This window comes from Bemisia tabaci, chromosome 1, assembly GCF_918797505.1.
Source record: "Bemisia tabaci chromosome 1, PGI_BMITA_v3".
Classification (NCBI taxonomy): Eukaryota; Metazoa; Arthropoda; class Insecta; order Hemiptera; family Aleyrodidae; genus Bemisia; species Bemisia tabaci.
In genome coordinates, this window is record NC_092793.1 from 5,539,788 (window position 1) to 5,552,366 (window position 12,579).

A 12,579-nucleotide genomic window follows, 5' to 3' on the forward strand; every position below is an offset into this window, starting at 1 on the left:
AAAGAGGGTTTAAGCTAGCGTTACGCTGCGTTACGTGGATATGGAAGCGTCATGAAATCAAGTCTATATTTTTCGAAAATACAATTTTGGAAGGGAAACGCTTTTTAGGGCCCGAAAGAAAAGCATGTATCGGTTCCATATCGAATATCGACGGTGAAAGTCGGCAATCACATAACTCGGTTTGCGACGTCGCAGACTTCCTGTCATACTTCATTTTTTAAATGGAAAACTACTTAACGTCCAGTCTTGAAAATTTCTGTGATTTTCCCTCTTCGTGCGGAGAAAATTCTGTGAAAATTTCAAGGAATGATATTGATTTGGTCTACTTCAAAAAAATAAAATGCGAGCGTAGATTTTTAAACACCGCAAACGAGATACGTGGTTTGGTAGTTTCACCGTCGATATGCTACTTGTTGTCGCAGGTAATTAGTCAAATCAGGCATTTTATCAAATGCCGAGGCATATAGTCAGATTTTGACACGTGACAAAATTTTGTAAATTCATGTCCAAGAGCTCAAAATTAATGTCCAAAAGCTCACGAATTTTCAATATTTTGAGAAATATCAAACCTATCAAACCATCAAACCTACGAATCTTCTTGTTTTTCCTCATCAAATGCCTTTCATATATTTTAATGTTAAAATTTTAAAAAATCTGTATTTTATGACGTGCTGGAAATTTCGCAATAAATGTTGGTTCAGAAGCTACAAATCATTTAAAATATCACTGTAAGATGCTTATTTTCACAAAGAATATTTTCTTACAGGACGGAAAATGATTATTTTGTCTAAAATTAGGAAAAGAGTCAGAATTTCAATCTCAGTGAGAATATTTGACAATTTGCCTGGACATTTGACCGAATGCCTGCTTTTACTATTTGCTTGCGACATATCAACGGCGAAACTTTCAAACAAAGTATCTCGTTTACAGTGTTTTATAATTTCCTATTTATTCATTTCACCTATTTTACTTTTATGAGCGGAAACAAATCAATATAATCCCATGAAGTTTCCATAGAATTTTTCTCGCATAGAGGAGAAAAATCAAGGAAGCTTTACAGTATTAATGTTGAGTAGCTTCATTTTAAAGACAAAGTATTATACAGGAAGTCTGCAACATCGAAAACCAAGATACATGATTCGGAAGTTTTACCATCGACCTTATGCACTGAAAAAAACCTCTGGGCGTGGAAGCCGTAGGTACTTACGTGCTCGATAGACTGTACGACATAGACTCGATAGACACTGGCGCCTACAAACCCAGCAGGGATACTTCACGCATTGCGCACTAGCGCCTACAAACCCAACAGGGATACTTCACGCATTGCGTACTGGCGCCTACAAACCCAACAGAGATACTTCACGCATTGCGCAATGTGTGAAGTATCCATGTTAGGTTTGTAGGCGCCATTGTGCGTGTCGCGCTGGTCTTCCTCGCCCGCTGCGCCGCGTGGCACCCGGCCACCCGCAGTGGTCGAAACTATGGTTCCAGTATCCGGAACTTTCGACTCCTGAACTAAGGACGGACAGTATTTCTACAAAACCCGTAACTTTTTTTTTCAGTGTGATTTGTAAGAACATTAAGCTTTTTGGAAACAAAACTTCACAAAAACACACTCCCTCTCTCGCACACATATGTGGCATTATATTCAAACACGAAAAAAAAAGAGGAAAAAAACGACTAAAAACAGAACAATAACCTAAGATTCCGTCAAATGAATACTTCTTACACATTAAGTCTCGAAGGCTATTATTTCTTATCTAAAATAGCAGCTGCAAGGATAAACCTCTCCGGAATTGCCTCTCAGCGTTTTCTGCGACTCGTAATCTCCAAGTTGGCAGGATTTCCAATCGAAGACCTAGTTGTGGTCAAAAGTAATATGTTACGTCAAAGGACTCGATTTGTAGACATTCGGTGTGTGTGGTGGAAGGGGGGGGGGGGGGTCGGAGACTTCAATTCGTGAAGAGGTCGGCTCTAGAACTTGGCCACGGCCGCAAACATGGTCCTCCGGCGCCGTTGAAATTAATTTCACGGGTGACCGTCTAAAAGAGGTCGGAGAATTCGGAGAGGCAGGATTGACAAATTTAAAGTGATAGTGGCAAAGCGTTACATAGCCTATAAATCACGTCAAACTATGTACAGAAAGAGTTTTCACGCCTCAAGTCATACCTTACTATTTATATGCCTTGGAGTTTTCACGCCTCGCGTCATCGCGCCTTCAATTTTGCGAATGCAACACGGACATCTATAGAGTACGAATAGTTGTATCTCTGCTCCGTCGACGCACATCCTCTCCTTTGCTGTATTTCCATGTTGTGTTGGTTTAGTTTGAGTCTAAAAGAGGTCAGAATTGAGAAAGTTGATGAAACGGAATTCGGAGGGGCAGGATTGACAAATTTGAAGAGATAGCTGCAAAGCGTTACATAGTCTATAAAACACGTCAGACTATGTGCATAAATTTGAGTTTTCGCGCCTCAAGTCATAGCGCCTTCAATTAGGCAGATGCAATATTGACATCCATCAAGCACGAATAGTTGTATCTCTGCGCCCTCATCAACGCGCATCCTTTCCTTTGCTCTGTGTCCATGTTGTGTTGGTTCAGTTTGTCTTATTTGTAGTGAACCTTCAAGGGCTACGTAAACATCACAACCGAGACAGGGAATACGTAACCGGGCCTCGTTTTTAATACTTTCTCCACGAATCTGAGAGACCTTTCGCCAGCAGCGAAGAACGGAGCATTGCAAGTTCAAGCCTGACGTCATTGCGCCATTCATTTCCCGTATGCAACATAGGCACCTATCAAACACGAATAGTTGAATTTCTGTGCGTTCATCAACGCGCTTTAAGTTGTCTCTTATCTTCAAAATTTAAGAAAGGCTGAGATCAAGTTTGCTCAAAATATGCCAGATGACGTGACCAAATCGAATTGCTTCAGGAAAAAAAAAAGAAAAAAATTAGAGGTATCTCAAGCGTCATAAAAGACGCACGTCTAAAATTTGATATATTGGCGAGAGTTGTTTCGTGTCAGTTGCAAAATTGATGGATAACGACTATTTTTGTCTTTTGTAAGTGCGGATGTGATAAAGTCTAATAGATATCCCAACATTTTTTTCTGTTACAGGGAGAGCATTGCAGTCATTCGACCAACACTGATCGAATTTTCACAAGGTAGGACAATTTTTAAGCGTGCCAGTAGGGCTCGCATTTTGAAATCACTCGGATGTACCAAACTACAGCATACCGATCAACCCATGCTATTCAACGGGCGCTTCAAAGATTTTTTTCCTCGGACCCGTTTTTTTGTCTTTGAACCGTTATACTGTCAAGCCCTGGTGGTCTTCTACCAAAAAAACCGAATGAACTGCTAATTGGAAACCCTTGAGAACATTTTCTCGTCAAAACCGTATTATTTCACTTGACAGAAACCTCAAATAAGCTTTTCTACGCTGGAACGACTCAACTTTAGAAGCTTCTTTCCCGCCAAAACTTTTTAGCCAATGAGCGTCCTGCGCTGCTGTCGGGTCTACTAAAGTCCACTTCACGAAACCTGGGATTTTGTATTCGGCAGTAAAATCCGTAAATTGGCAGCTTTTATTACGCGATGACCCGACCTTTTTTCTACCCAGCACCTCTTTTTTTCACCGACGAGAGGCCGGCAATTTAATCCGTCCATTGTGGGGGTAGAAACATTAGACACCCTTTATTCCTCCTCAATGACCTTTACTACCCATACCGAAATTTCTTTGCCGTTGAAAAATTCATCTTTTAGCGTGAATTTTTAGTCTCAGTGCGAAATTATGATGAAAACGCACTAAAATTCTGTTCAATTATCTTGATCTTAAGCTGACGCACGGCAGTTCGCCGCGAATCGCGGTCGTGCGCAAATGCCGCATATCAGCTTAAAATCAAGATAATGGGACGCAAATCTTTATAATTAATTTACATGCAACGTTCATAAATCAATATCTCCTCCCAAATTTAGCAAAAAGCACCATGCAAATAGCAATGACATGAAAATAGTGTATGTGTGTGTGTGTGTCTAAAATTTCAGTTATCGGTCAAGCTTTTCCAACATATTCATTTCGGAATTTTCTTCTTGTTTTCATTTTCCCCCGATGTTTAGCTTGATTATTGAGGAATTGTCAACTTCCGCTTTTGAAAACCTCCCTGATTTTTCTTCTCCGTGTCGAGAATAGTAATATGCTGTGAAATTTTAGAGCAATTATTGTTAGTTTGTTTTCTTTTCTTACTTATAAAAGAGAGGAGAAATTTTAAAACATCGCCAACGAGATCGCGTTTTTGCAGTTTTACCGTTTGCGATTGAAAGCTGCGTTCCAGCGTTTCGCGAGGGTCTGAAAGGGTAAAGAGGCAGACGACAGTAATCGGATTTTATCCGATTTGGGAGGCTTCCCTCTTCATCCTACACCAGGCTAGGGAAATCCTTTCCAACAACACCGAGGCCAAATATTTTGAGTTGAAGATGAACGGTCCCTTTATTTTATCCTATCCTTTGCGTATACAGTGCACAAAACGTCAAATAAAAATTGAAGATTGAAACATTTTACTGTTTCTAATTTCATTCAATTTTAGCTGAGAAGACGACTGTCAACGCCACCTAAAATCCAGCTGAGAGTCAAACGGGAAAAATCGTACCGGTAGATTTTGTGGCGTCACATGAAAAACTGACCGCCGTATATTTTTTCACTCGTGTTCGTTTATTATTACTTTCCGGTCGCAATTATTGGACGTATTTCTACTAAACATAACTTTGTGCATTAAGACATGAGCCCTGAGACCCATAGAATATATGCATAATAGAGCACAGGTCATAATGCACATAGTTTCGTTTGACAGAAATACGTCCACTCCAATTGTTATGTGAAGTCGTGTATCCCAATCGTGTTCGCGATATCATTGCCTGTATAGAAGTGAATATTTTCAGCAAAGTTCCAAAGATCGGTGTCTCGATGACGTTATCACAAGATGCTAATATGATTTCATTTAGAGCAGACACTATTGTGTTTAATACATACATACATTCAGCCACTTTTATAGCGCAGCCTCGCGCTCTGCGACGCCCAATCGTCATTGCCCCCTATCCTCCCAGAGACCACCAGGCAATTGGCACCTTTCAAATTTTGCTTTTTCAAGCAAAATGTGAAATTTCCGCCCATGAAAAATGGCGGGAATTTTAAATTCTGCCCGAGGCGCCCTCGGGGGGTCAGGCCGCAGATCCTGATTTTAAAGAAGCAAACTAAGATAAGATTATCCATCCTTAAAGTGAGTCATCGACATTAAAGAAGGAGAGGAAAAGGCGATAAGAACACGGAAGGTTTTTATAGAGGGTAGATAGTAGGTATAATGAGGCTATAATATGAATGCTAGATTTCAATGAATGAAATTAATTTATTTGAAACGTCAAGGCCAAAATGTGGCAGACAAAATGCGACTTGAAGTAATTATGCTCCATTTTTAAGGCCCCCATCCCTACTCTTTCGAGTCCAGTCCAATTAAGATATCTGAGAAACTTTCTACAGCGATGCCAGAGGTGCAATTTTTAGTTTCAGTATAGATTTAAAAAGAAATGTGACAGCCTCTCTAAATCAGCCCGAAGCTTTCGCTAATTTAGCCAATTCAAGATTATTTTCCTCGTGCCAAATTTCAATAAATATTATGGTTCACTAATAAGATACGTGTGCACTCATAAAACGTAGAGACGTTTGTAAACGCAAGAAATCTCAAAATGCCCTGACATTATGAAGCTTTGCCTTTTTAAACACTGATAATGTGGCAACGTTGGGTACCTGGATACGACCACCTTAATTTGTTAAATTACATTGGTCTTACTCGACTATTTAAAATTAAATTCCTTCATAACTCTGCATGAATAAGACTAATTGCAAGTAACCGGAGCTGAGGGCGCCTCGCATAAATTTGCTCTTTGACATGAAGTTTCGGATGTAAAAAAGTTATGATTCTCAGTAGGTAACCCAAGACCTGAATTTTGTAAACTTTTGACAAGTTAAATGATTAAAATTACAGGGAGGATTTACGTCCAATGGCGTGGCGTGGTTTGCGATTCATCGATTGATCTACCATTAAAACCTATGAAAAAGGATCGGTAGACAGGATGTTCGCAACGAACACCTTAATAATCGATTCTTTACCACAGTTTCAAATGGGGATACATCGATAATCGATCATTCACACCCGGCACTGCTTAAATCCCCGCGGATTTTGCCAATCCGTCCAAATGCCGGAGGTAGGAATGCATAATTGGATTACCTTTTACATAAGGAACTATATCTGGCTCTTCCATGAAAGCACCTCCCTACATGAGGAAACAGATGGCATATATGAGGCCTTATATGTAACAATGGTAGATGTGAAAAATTACTTTTTAGAAACACGCTTAAAAAACTGTTTTGTTCACACAAAAATTTAATATGTTTGGCTCTCGAAGATCACATCTCAAGTATTTTCTCAAAATTTTCTCGATGCCAAAACAGTTTTTTGAATGTGTTTCGAAAAGGTAATTTTTCACATCCGCTATTGTTACAGATAAGTCCTCATATGTTGTTCCTGATATAAGCCAGAAAGAGTGGTTCCTTATTACAAAATGTGGTCCTTTTATCTTCGGATATGCATCCGCATTTGCGTGTAGATTGAGTCTGAATTTTCTTCATCTGTAGAGTTTTTTTCTCTCGGTCCATCTTCATTTTGGAATTTGCCTTTTGTTTCAAAGTGGTTTATTTATTTATTTATTTTTCTTTTAATGCGTCGTCGTCTGTTTTGGACGCTTGAGGAGCGGTTTAATGACTCTGAGTGCTTAATTACCGGCGAGCAGCTCTCGAATAAACTTGAAGCTTGGGCCACCGCATACATTTTTTCGCTTTCCGCTCGCTAAATATTCACCCGGAGCAGTTGGCGTTTTTGGCCCGGCTGGAGGTCTTGACGTCTCCTTTCGACTGCATTATTCGGTGCATTAAATTTTCAACTCCCCGAAAGTTTCGTATATGAGCGAAATGCAAATAAGGAGGGTCTACCCCCGGCGCCGTCCTTCTTATTCATAACCTCGAGGTTGTTGCCACGTTGCCCTCCAACTCGGCGAGAGTATATTTTTAGGGTGAAAGTCGGAAAACATGCATCTTGACTGTGGCTTTTTGAATCGATCACCATTCTCTTTTTTTTATAAAAAAAAAAAAAAAAAAAAAAAAAAAAAAAAAAAAACAATAAATGGACGTGATTATTGGAAATTTTTACGAGACATTATGTCGTCACCTTCCAGGCAAAAGTATCACAAGCGCCATGCGACGTTTAAAAATTTCCGCCGCCATCTTTACTGAGAAATTGTTGGTTGAATCTGTTTGGAAATTCCACTAAATTTTATCGGCAGCACAAAGAAAATTCAGTGAAATTTTCGGACAGCTTCGTTCAACAATTTCTCTGTAAAAAAATAAAATGGCGGCGGAAATTTTTAAACGTCGCATGGCGCTTGTGATACTTTGCCTGGAAGGTGACGATGTGCAGGATTAAACACATTTAGGAAACGATAGGTGTGTGAAAATTGTGTAGAATGTATCAAGAACATAATTCGAGAAAACTCCTTGATTAATCTGATTGTGTGATGAAAATTAAATTGCTGCAATTATATGACTGTGCTAAGAAAGGATAATCAATTGATTTTGAATTTAAATGAAAATACAGATAAAAAAATTAACTATTTTATTATTATAAGTAAAAATAAAATTAATTTTCAAGCCAAAAATCCGCAAAATTTTTCAAGTTTGAAGACTTAAAATAAAACCTCAGCATAGCTCATTTACTGCAGCTATTCCATTGTTTTCATTGATTGTTTTCAGGATTTATATCATTAAACTGCCCTGAAACTATGCTCTTGAAAACACTCCAGTGACTTTGTGTCATGAAACGTGGTAACGCTAACGCGAAACCGCTAGAGTGCCGTCGTATACGTCACTCTCTCGGTGTTCCGTGTGAACGCCTATCAAGAGAAACACAAAACCGCTATAAAGGTCCAGTTACACGATCAAATTGAGCCATCAAATTGGGCCTCTCACTGGTCGCATCGTCACCTCAGGTCTTTTTCCACCAATCAGAGCTTCAATTTTATGGCTCAGTTTGATCGTGTAACTGGACCATGATGCAATCCTGCGTTCTTTGATGTGAAACCGCCGATACGAGGTTTTGCCTCTCCGTTTTCGGTTGACCCCATGTTCCGAACATTTGCACTTAAGACATTTATGGTTGGATGCATGCAGTATTCTTAAAGGCAAAGGTTTTTGGGATACCAGGTAGCTCTATATGGGGTTTCACATGAGGATCCGAAGAGATAACGCAGGACAGCACCTCAGCGTTACCACGTTCCGTAATGCCAAACCACAAAAGTGCGATTCTGCGATTTCCGTATTCGGCTGACCCTATATTCCGTATCCTCGCACTTATGAAACATAGCGCAGCGTGCTTGAGGCAGCACGGTCCACTAAGTTTCTTAAGTGCAGACTTACGGAACATCGGATCAACCGAACGGGTTTTCGAAAATTCCAAATTTTCTCGAAAAAACGGGATATTCCGAGAAGGGATCAATTTTCTGGGAAATTGGTACCTAGGAGGGATAATATGAAGTCTTCTTTGGCTCAGCAGCTGAAAGTATATCGGCAAAAATGTACTGCATGGTACATCCAAGCCCATGTATTTTAAACTCAATTTTTTGCGGGACCAGCCCTTTCAACAAAGATTTCGCGAAAATTTCCCTGAGTTTGACCAAAATCAACATAAATTTTTTGGAATCCAGGTATATTCTGATTGTAAGTCGGTGGGAACCAACTGCTCCCTTGCCCTTGCCAATAACGCCATTTAAGGAGCTTGGAGGAGAAGGCGCATAAGTGCAGTTTTTGCTATTTTAAGAAATACGTCTTAGAATTTTCGAAATTACATGGATCCTTACGGCGGAAAGAAATTTCAAACGGACTTTTGATGCTTAAAAATTGGAATTTGGGAGCAAATTTTTCATAAAATATGCATTGAGACTAGTTTTACTTGAAATTATTAATATCTCAATTTTTTTAAAAAACTGCGCCTGTCCTATGTGCCTTGTCCTCCAAGATCCTAAATTCATAAACTGCTTTGTGCAATTTTGTTTGTTGCTTAAAAAGAGGCGTAACTTGTATCAGATTATTAGTATCCTCATGGTTTAACCCTAATGCGCCAAACATGGGTCATTTTTGACCCGGCGCTTCGTAAAAGAATGCCCATTTTTCACCCGCTGCCCCTGGAAACTTTACCTTCACTAATAGCTCTACAAAGACATTGAATTACATGAATTTAAAAGAAAAACCATTTACAAAAATTTTTTGACTAGCCAGAGCTTTTTTTTTTTCACGACTGCCACGAGAACGACGATACCAGGCCAGTTCTGACCTCGAGTTAGGTAAGGTGGCCGGCGTACTGCTATGCCTGCGCGACATGCGCACCGGCGCCTACAAACCTAACAGGGATACTTCACGCATTGCGCAATGCGTGAAGTATCCCCGTTGGGTTTGAAGGCGCCAATGCGCCGCGCGCCGCGGCATGCCACAGCGCTTCAAGCAACTATTTTGCAACAGAGGTGTTGCTCAGTATCATACGAAATTGAAGGCGCTCCAACATATTGAGAATGACAAGCATCCTTTAAGAACACGAATCTTACGGCAGAGCAGTAGTGCAAAAAGTCACGAAGTCCTAGCATCCGTATTTAATAACGTTAAGCATAAAAGCATAAAAAGAAGATCCCTTATAGTTTAAATACGGGTCTAAACTGACCCGGTATTGGCAAACTAGTGGAAAAACTTGTTTGGCAGACTAGGGTTAAACATTAATGAAAATGCTGAGCTTATATTTTAGAACGGAATAACCAAGTGAAATTTTCGGTGCCCGTGAATGATTTGGAATGTACTTCGGGGAATGTACATAAGTCGGCGTTTTCCTCGCGAAAGTACTTAACTTCATCTAAGTGTTGCCAAATTTTCTCTAGAAAATTCCAGTTTTGTCAGGAGATTTCTAGGGATTGCTTAATTAATATTTCACTGATTTTTCCTCTATGTGGTGTAAACAGGAGAAACATTTTGGACAAAAATCACAAATATATTTTTTTTAAAATATTGTATTGTTTGTGTCAATTTTGCAACCTCGAAATAAAGTTACGTTCTATTTTCCGGGAGACGACGAAGTGACTGACCAACGATTGCTTCCAATTTTACAATGGGCTCAACTGAACGGACATTTTTACCGGTAGCTGAATACCCCGAGTAAATTGAAAGGAGAACAAAGCTCGGCAGCTAAAATCGAATGTCCCGGTACTCGAATTCACGAGGTTTCGGCAGCTGATTCGATTTATTTTCTCCGGGCAGTAAGCGATGTGTGGTGAAATCTCAAGGGCACAGTTTATCCGTGAATTTAAGCATGAATTTATTATCGTGGGTTCAGACATTCCGATGTTCCACGAAGGGCTCCTTGAGCGTAAATAAGGTATAAACGAATACAGCCAATTTCACTTAACATCTCGTTCAGCGCTTCAACTCGAGTAGGGGAGGGACTGATTAGTTTTGACTTGGGGGAAAGTTCAGCCTGGTTTCCCGGCCCAGCTTTTCAATGCTACCAACTCAAGCAGGGATTTTCGAGGGTTCTCGGTTTAGAACGCCTCAGGCAATCCTGTTCCATGTAATCTCAACGAGTTTAACACTCATACATATGTGACGGTCCACGAGAGAGGAAATAGTCATGCACTGAGGAACATTTTTCAAGAGATCAAATTTTCTCAAGTTGTGTCGAGATATATGAATTTCCAAGGAATTCACTCTCCAATATCTCAAAGTCGTCGCTTCTCTGACGTAAGGGCGTATAACGATTTCCGCATGAGCCCCAGAATGTATTGATTTGCGCGTGAAACAGGGCTCACGTAGGAATTGGCATACACCCTTACGCCCTTACGCCAGAGGAGTGACGGAATATGAGTCACAAGGGGTTCAGTTCCTTCTGGTGTCAACAGTAGTTGTGGAACTTTACCTTTATATGAATGATTTTAGCCCTTAAAGCGTCAGATGAAATTTAAAAAAACCTTTTTTTGAAAACATGTGTTTTTGGAACTGAAGCAAAGCACTTACTGAAGTCGCCTCCTCATTAGTAGCATCTTGGATTGGTCAAAGAGCGTTAGAAGTCTGATTGACGATTAAGGGAAGACAGGGGAGGGGGGTACATTCATTGAATTAGCTCAATGACATTTTGTCTCTCTGATTGATTTCGGACGATTTTTTTTTCTTTGAAGGCTCTTCACTAATTGAATGGACCAAGAGACAAGGTACAACTTTAAGGATTCTGATACATGTTTTTTGGTTAGAATTTCACGTAAAACACGATTCTTGCATCGAAAATTACTGATTTTAACTCCTAACTAAGTTTTTAACGTTATTATTCCACGCTGGTTACGGGAAATTTGAATTGCCCGCTCACAAAAAACTCAATACTATAAGCTAGTCCAACCGCGCACTACAACGGATTCGACAAGCTTCTCAATCGAGCCTTGCTCATTTCCCACCCTATATTGTTCAAACAATAAACAACTTACTATAGCTGAGCCAAAGTTTCAAGATTGAGGTTGCAAGATTTTCATACTACAGAAACTGTCATGGTAAAGTTTACCTAGTTTGCGATTTGACTCACGAAGACCATCGTGTTTTCATGAGCAAGAGGTCTGAATTCACGCGTCAAGAAACGTTGAATATCTCAGTTAGGAGTTAATTTCAGTAATTTTCGTTGTTTAATCGTGCTCTACGTCAAATTTTGGTCAGGAAACATGTATCAGAATACTTAATTCCGTCCTTGTCTAGTGGTCCATTTTAACAATTTTACAAAACTGAATCAACGTTACAGTAAAACTTGTGGACATGCAAAGGCCTCTAGGCAATGCCTGAGTTGAAAGATCACGCAAAATGTTACCTCCTTAAAATTCCACGAGAAAAATAAATCACACAACAGGTAGTGTGAAAGTCAGTTCCTTTACAAGATATGAGTGTTTACAAGTAAAGTGTGTTAAACTGTAAAAATACAAATGAAACAATTTGTACATGTAACCTAACTTCCTTTTGACTTGAGTTACAAATATCTAATAATATCTCGTTTAGGAGTTGATTTTTCAACTTCCGTTAATTGCCTGACTAGTTTTCCACATAATATTTCAGGAGGAAGCACGTGACGCTTTTCCCTAGGTCAGATGTTGACAAATGGCCCATTGCATGTTTCTCATAAATAATACATCTCAAAATTGGATTCAGCTTAAATTTCAATTTTCACTGCGACAAAAAGGGATGGAGCTTCACCTTTGGGTAACAACGCCCATTTCCAACCGCTCTCCGTAATTCATGCAAAAAGAAACCCACCGATTCGGAGGAATAGATATATATTTCTACGTCATGCCACCAATGGCGTGGCGTGATATGTGACCTATCGATTGATCTGCCATTTGAACCTATGGGAAAGGATCGATAAACAGGGTGTTTGCTACGAACACCTTAATGATCGATTCTT

At 39.7% G+C, this 12,579-nt stretch overlaps 1 protein-coding gene across 1 annotated transcript in view; it reads left to right on the top strand.

Moving 5' to 3' along the window:
• Positions 1-3,119: 3,119 nt before the first annotated feature.
• Oct-TyrR (Octopamine-Tyramine receptor) overlaps positions 3,120-12,579 on the top strand; it is an 82,547-nt gene continuing 73,087 nt past the window's right edge. Inside the window, exon 1 of the mRNA XM_072306104.1 lies at positions 3,120-3,168. The gene's annotated coding sequence lies outside the window, so the exon portion shown is untranslated. The remainder of the gene's footprint in view (positions 3,169-12,579) is intronic.